General features: G+C 34.6%; 1 non-coding gene across 1 annotated transcript; it reads left to right on the top strand.

The window, feature by feature from the left end:
* The first annotated feature begins 2784 nt into the window (after positions 1 to 2784).
* LOC114580280 lies at positions 2785 to 2890 on the top strand. The gene has a single exon (XR_003701639.1). It is a non-coding gene; the product is annotated as a small nucleolar RNA R71 (small nucleolar RNA).
* The last annotated feature ends 4362 nt before the right edge of the window (positions 2891 to 7252 follow it).

Consider the following 7252-nt stretch of genomic DNA (forward strand, 5'->3'; position numbering starts at 1 on the left):
CCCCCCTTGGCACGGCGGAGAAGCCCTTACAATACTCCCTTTCACCAACCCGGCGTGGCGGAGTGCCAAGCGTTGTTTTCACCCTCCTGGTGACGGCAAAGAACCTTCTCATTTTTCTCCCTTCTGGAGAAGGCAGAGTACCATCGAGGTCAACGAACGTAGATGAGTCTCCCTCTTAGAAAGCCTCCCACAAGTTCTTCCCGGGCCACAGGAGGAGCAAGTTGTAGCAAGATCGGAGCAATCGTGTGATCTCCCTCACACCTCTTCTCCCTCACCAAGCTCACCTTCTCCTTCCTCTCTTAACCCCTCAAACTTCTCAAGAGCTCTCTCTAGGATTTTCTCTCTACTCACATTTTCCTCTTCTGTCTCTCGCTGTCAAAATATGACAAGTTTTACACATAAAAATGGGCTCCAAAATCCCTGAGATTTCAAAAGTAGCCGTTACAATCATACAATACGATTATTGGTCGTACAGTATGATATGTACAAAATAGCTTCGTCCTGGTACGAAGGTGTACGAATAGTTCAAAAATAATTCGTACAGTACGATAATATATCGTACGGTACGATTCACAACACACTACTCGTACAGGATGATAGCCGGGATGATCAAATGTCGTCTCTGTTCATTGTATGGTACGATCTACATCATACTGTATGAATAGTGAAAATTAAGGCATCATTCATGACAAATTCCAGGACAATAAAATATCATCTCTGTTCATCATATGGTATAATAGTAATCGTACAGTATGATTAGACAAAAAAACACAGGATCGTCCAGGACGATCTCCGGTACGATCAGAATTTGTCTCTGTTCATCGTATTGTACGAAGGGTTTCGTACAGTACGATTTTCAATTTATAATTAAGCCTTGATTTCTTTCACTAATCACGAGTTAAATTAAGTATGTATCTAAAATAGATCGTACCGTACGAACGTCGTCATACAGTACGAATGGCGCAAAATATCATACTTAACTTATCATGACGGCTAGGGTTTTGGATTTGAAACATATTGTACCGTATATTAGTATTCGTACAATACGATGTGTTCACAGAACATGTGTTATAATAGTAGATCATACAGTATGAAATAAATTCATACAGTACGATTACCAAAGAATGAAAAACTATATTTTTTACTTTTTAAAAAAACCCTCTCCCCCTGTGTGTGTGCATGATTGCTCAGACTTTACCTGCAGTTTGTGGCCAAACTCAAGAAAATAAAAAATAAAATAAATAACAAAATTCATTGTCCCACTCATACTCCTAATCCAACTAGTCTTGAGTCTTCCCGTTGTCCTAAGTGGCTTGCGATCTTCCTGAAATGTTAGTACTCACGGACAATAGCAAACATTAAATGATATTCAATAAAAAGTAGTTTAGGCAACATTATTTGGCATCATCAAAATCTCAACCTCGGGGTCATGGGTCACAACATTAGCTTATGCATCAAGTGATATTATTACTTCCGTATTAGTGTGCCTTCGGGCTAGTTCCTTAAGGTTTAACAACCTTCTCGAACTTTCAATCTTCATGCAACTCTTCTTTGAATTCTTTCAACTTAGTAATAATGGTATAGCTTTGCATATGGAGAAGTAAAAAATTATCTTCATTCTTAATATAATTGTCATTTTGATTTTTTGAAGAAGATGATGTATGTTTGATTCAACCCATTGCTTAGACTTTTGATTTCTAAGAGAAGAAAGTATAATAGTCACTCAAGAGTGGGTAAGGATTGAAAATAAAACTTTCTCCTAATTGATTTTATATATTTTAAATGGAGAGAAGTTTGAATTTTTTTAAATTTCAATCATTAAGGCCCGTCGAGGCTCTCCGGCATTCAAAGGTATTGTGCCATGGCGCTCCCTTCTTCTCTTTCTTAATTTTTTTTTTTTTTGAATAAAATTAAGCAAAACTTAACTTAAATGTTAGGATTGCCTCCTTAGCAATGCTAAATTTATAGTCCTCAACCATACTTGATAACTGACTAGACAGAAGGTTAGGTTGCCTCTCAAGCAGCACTAACTTTATAGTCATCAGCCAGATCTTGATTGAATTTCCATTTTATTAAGGTGGATGATTTCTATTCTTCAATTTTGTCCCATTTGTATCTCCTTCATTTTCTTTACGATTAACTTCAATATTACTACAAAAGAAATCCAATGGGTTTGCTACTCACTGAATTGTAAGATGACTTAGTTAAGTCCAAACTTTTAATTGAACCAGCTTGATTTTATAATTGAGTTCCCAATTGTATGACAACATCTTTTAGTGGTGTTTTCTTAGTTCCATACTAATTGCTTTAATTAAATCCAAGAATGACATGCTAGTCTTGGATTGTTATTAGCTTGATTTTGATTATTTCAATTTGTGCCTTAGTTATTTTGACCAAAATTCTATTGATTTTCATCATTATTATTTGATCAATTAAAATTTTGGTGATTCCTCCAACCTAGATTATATATACAAATTTATATTTTTAAACCATTGGATATCATTTTCTTTGATTGATCTTTTATTTTTCAAATATAAAGATTAAACAGAATTTAAGCATAAAGTGCTCAATTTCTTTGAATAATCATTTTCATTCTCCATCCACTCTCTTAGGATTCACCCTATGAGCAGACCATTGAAAATTATTTATTATCACTTCTTCAATTAATTAATAAGCATCTTAAAAAATTTTGACATCAAAGAACCTCCACCTGTAACATCAATTATTTCTCTAAGGGATCCTACCAATTTATTATAAAAAATTTGAATGATCATCTAGTTAGGTAAGGCATGGTGAGGACACTTTCTAAGCATATCCTTAAATCTCTTCTAACTCTCATAAAAAGATTCTCCTTCTAACTGAGTAAAAAAAATAATATTATTTTAAGCTTGGTAGTCTTAGAAAGTAGGAAATGCATTCTGAAAAATTTGCGAGCCAACTCATTCCATATGGTAATAATGCATGGGGATAATGAATTTAACCACATTTTTACCTTATGTTTTAGAGAAAATGGGAATAATCTAAGTCTAATGACATTATCACTAACACAATTATACTTAAATATTGCACAAATTTCTAAAAAACTTGTTAAATATTGGTTATGGTTTTCAATATGAGTTTTCCCAAATTGAGAATTTTATACAATTTGAATGATTGCAAGTTATAATTTAAAATTATTTGTTTGAATGACGCGTTTGTTTATGCTTTGGTGAATTTTATCTACTGAAGGGTTTGCAAAATCCTTAAGAGGTCTAAAATGATCTAAGTTTCGAACAGGGTCGATCATTTTAAAAATCTATTTGATAATTCTAATTTTAGAAAGCGTTATCTCAATTTCAGAATCAAAATTTAAATATTCCTCCCTTCTATGCTTTATAAGCATGCAACCACATATATGCAATCCTTAAATTAAAATAAAAAATAAAAGAATATAATATAACTAATTATATAATTGATTCAATAATAAAGTAAATTTATAAATAAAATAAATTCTCTCCCAGTAAACGTGCCAAAAACTTTATAGAGGCGGCGTAGTAACCTAAATAATTGTAAAAATTATTTAGGGCTCTATCAATCCCTAAACAATGCCTAGATTTTCATTGATATAAAAATTATTAAAATCCAACTTAATATAGGTAAGAATACATGTTGAATCAAGTAATATAATCATAGAGTAGATTATTGATCCCACGAGGAAGCATATTTATTTATAAATATTATTATGGTATATTTCAACTACAATAATTATCCTACTCAATTGGAATAAATTTTTTTATGGAGATTCAATCACTAAATTTTAAAAAAAAATTAAATGAAACATTATTTGGATAATTTATTTTGGATTATTGGAATATAAATACAATATATTTTTTAATGATTTTCTTTTATATTGATGTTATTCGGAGCATATGCATCACTGACCGCTCATTTAAGCATGAAGAGATAAATGACAGATTAAACTCTTCCAACCTAAATACCAATCTAAACTCTCATAGTCTATCATCCTAGGAAAATCTTAGTAGAGCAAATAAAGCATGTACTGTTAAAACCGCCTCGTGATAATTCATCAATATAAATTTGATATATGATAAGTATTATGCATATGCTTGCATCATACAATTCCAACATACCTAGTTGTGCCTAATTTCCTATTCATTGGCTCCACATTACACATCATATTAACTGCACATATGGCCACTATATACATGAAGATATGATATATTGAAAATATAATAGAATTATTGATGAAGAGAGCTCATTAGTACTCCATATTTCATTTTTACCATCAATCTAAAACTAGAGAATTTAGCTAGACATGAAAAATAAGTGAAACATATTCATTTCATTAATTTTATAAAAGAAAGAAAGCACATAAGAAAAGATTTCACCAGATGGGTTCAATGATCTCCTCTACACTCTTCCTTTAACTTATATAATTGCTTTCACAAATACAAGCCAAACACTCTAATAGAATGTATACAGTACTTATTTGAACTTCCTTAGTTGTCACTCTTAAGAAAAAATCAGAGAAGCTATAAAGACTGAAATTAAATAAGTGATTGAAGTCCCCTATTAGCATTACAAACATACTATTTATAGAAACATACAAAGAATGGATTTTGATGCTACAAAGCTCGAGATACTTACACTGCGATGCTCATAAAATGAACTAATGCTGCAGCACTAAAGGGTTTCCTCCGCTATGGACCCACTGTTTAATGAATCGATGCATCGTTTCGCTAGTAGATAATGAACTGAAAAGTTACAATTGTAGCACCATGGCGATGCTAACGATTAAGCGATACAACATCCAAGGGACACTCTCTTGAGTTAGCGACACTAGAATTTGGCGCCGCAACATTGTGTAAATAAATGCTGGGCTTTGCAGCGCTAGGATAGTTGGATGGGCTTTGCGGTGTTGACTCGTCCGATGCTGTTGAGCTATCAAATAGAGAATAAGCACCGCCATATGCAGCAGATAAGCAACATTGTTGGTGAGTTTCTCAGTAGGAGGAGAATGGTGAGTGGGATTGTCTATGTGGGAAGTGGCTTTGACCATGTCTTTTGTAGAACTAAACTCCATGACCTTTGATGAGAGCTCTTATGTGAGCCATAAAGATGCATTTTCTAATGCACCGACTTATGGACTACCTATTGAGCAGTTTAAAAGACATGAGAATATGCACTATTTTTTATTTTTAAGAAAAACAAGATATATGTTGGAGCACAATCAAATTAAAAAAAAATAATTAATTAAAAAGATCATAATCGTAAAGATAGATCATCAGAATGAATTTTAAATTCTTAGATATGTTTTAAGATAAGTGTAACATAAATTATTTATATATTACACTTATTTCATAATATATTTAAAATTTTAAAAAATCATTTGATAAAAAATCTAATCAGAATGCTTTGACCCAGCTCTTTTCCCTAAATTTGTACCACAATTACTTTTTTAGATATTACTTCATATGGCTTTCCCGTGCATTACTTAGGGTGCGTTTGGGACGGCTGCTGCTGTCGGTAAAGTAGGTTGTGAAATTATTGTACATAAAGCTGCTTTTTAAAGTTGCTGTATAGAAATCAGTCAATGTTGTTTGGGTAGTACTACTGCCGAACTGCTGTGCTGATGCTGTTTGACAACAAATTACCTCGTTACCCTTACATATGTGAAGATGAATAAAATTTGTTCAAATTTAATTTTTTTAACTCTTTATGTTAACAATTTTGATATAAAATATAATTATTTTATAAATTATTTTATTACTTTATACATATAAATACTATAATTTTTTTTTTTGGCATTGTCCTATCCTATTTCAAAATAATTTGTTAAAATTTTAAATTATTTAATATTACTTTATAAAAAAATATTTTCTCGTAATAATATAAATACATTTTGGATAGTTGTCACAATAGAACAGTCCATGTTCTAATACAAGAACTAAAATCATCAGCTGAAAAATAAAAATTTGATAACGTCACACAAATCTTTTCTTCAAAGAATAACTGTCTTAACCTAATATTATAAAAATAAATATAAAAATTCAAATATTAGACATGTAACTTCATAAAAATTTGCTGTATCTATGCAAATTCGACAATTAATATTTTTGACAAATATGTGCTGCCAAACTCAGAACTTTGGGTATGGTATTGTAACATTACTTTTTTTTAATGCATAGCTCTTCATTTTTTCTTTTTCTTTTTGTAAAAGTTCGCAAGCATCAAGACCGAATAAAAAACTTTGTAAAAAAGATGGAGACCTGCCAGCATCCTCTGGGCTGAACTCAATGTTCTCGCACCCAAGCCTCCTCGCATATCCCACCATCTCCCTCGCAATTCTCACCACCTCCTCCCTCGTCTTCCTCAACTTATGCTGCATAAGATTGTCAGATCTCCCACTCCGTAAACGTCGTCGCTCCCAATATATTTATTTATTTTTTAAACCCTATCACCTTCTGCTTCTCCCTCTCCACTGCCCAGCCCCCCCATCTCCGGTGAAGCTTCGTCCTCAAATGGCCTCCCAATCCCTTCACTTCCTGACCCCTGTTAACCCCTCCCGCTCTCTTACCTCGTCGACTTTCCTACGACCATCGCTCCTACCCGTGAGACTCTGCCTCTTCCGCAGCTCCGCCGCCGCGCATACGCCACCACCAGACCTTAATCCATCACCGGTTCCGGTGATCCTCTCATCCACAAATGGCATCGGTGGTGTCTCTATCGTTGCGGCCGCATCGGCGATTGACATTGATGCGGTGACGGAGGCGGAGCTGAAGGAGAACGGGTTCTGAAGCACTCGTCGAACGAAGCTGGTATGCACGATCAGGCCATCTACATGTGAAGCGGAGCATATTGAAGCGCTTGCCGTCGGCGGGATGAATGTTGCGAGGGTCAACATGTGCCACGGCACGCACGATTGGCACCGACGGGTTATATGACAGGTGCGCCGGTTGAATGATGAGTCTGGGAAGCCAGCCTCAATGATGTCGACACCGAGGCGGGAGAGCAGGCGAGCGACGGTAATCTTCTCGCTAATGGTCATGGTGGTGCCTGGAGATTGTTCACAGTCGCATAGAGTTGTGTCGAAGATGCAAACGTAGGCGGGATCGGTGATGAGGTTCGGTTTGTAATCCGGCGATAAATGTAAAGGCATTCATGTATTTCTCATACCTACGAACAGTGGGAAGCAGCCGAACGCAGGAGGCTTCCTCCGGACATAAAAAGCAACCGCGGGACGCATAAATTT

The sequence above is a fragment of the Dendrobium catenatum genome, unplaced genomic scaffold (genome assembly GCF_001605985.2).
Source record: "Dendrobium catenatum unplaced genomic scaffold, ASM160598v2 fragScaff_scaffold_915, whole genome shotgun sequence".
Classification (NCBI taxonomy): Eukaryota; Viridiplantae; Streptophyta; class Magnoliopsida; order Asparagales; family Orchidaceae; genus Dendrobium; species Dendrobium catenatum.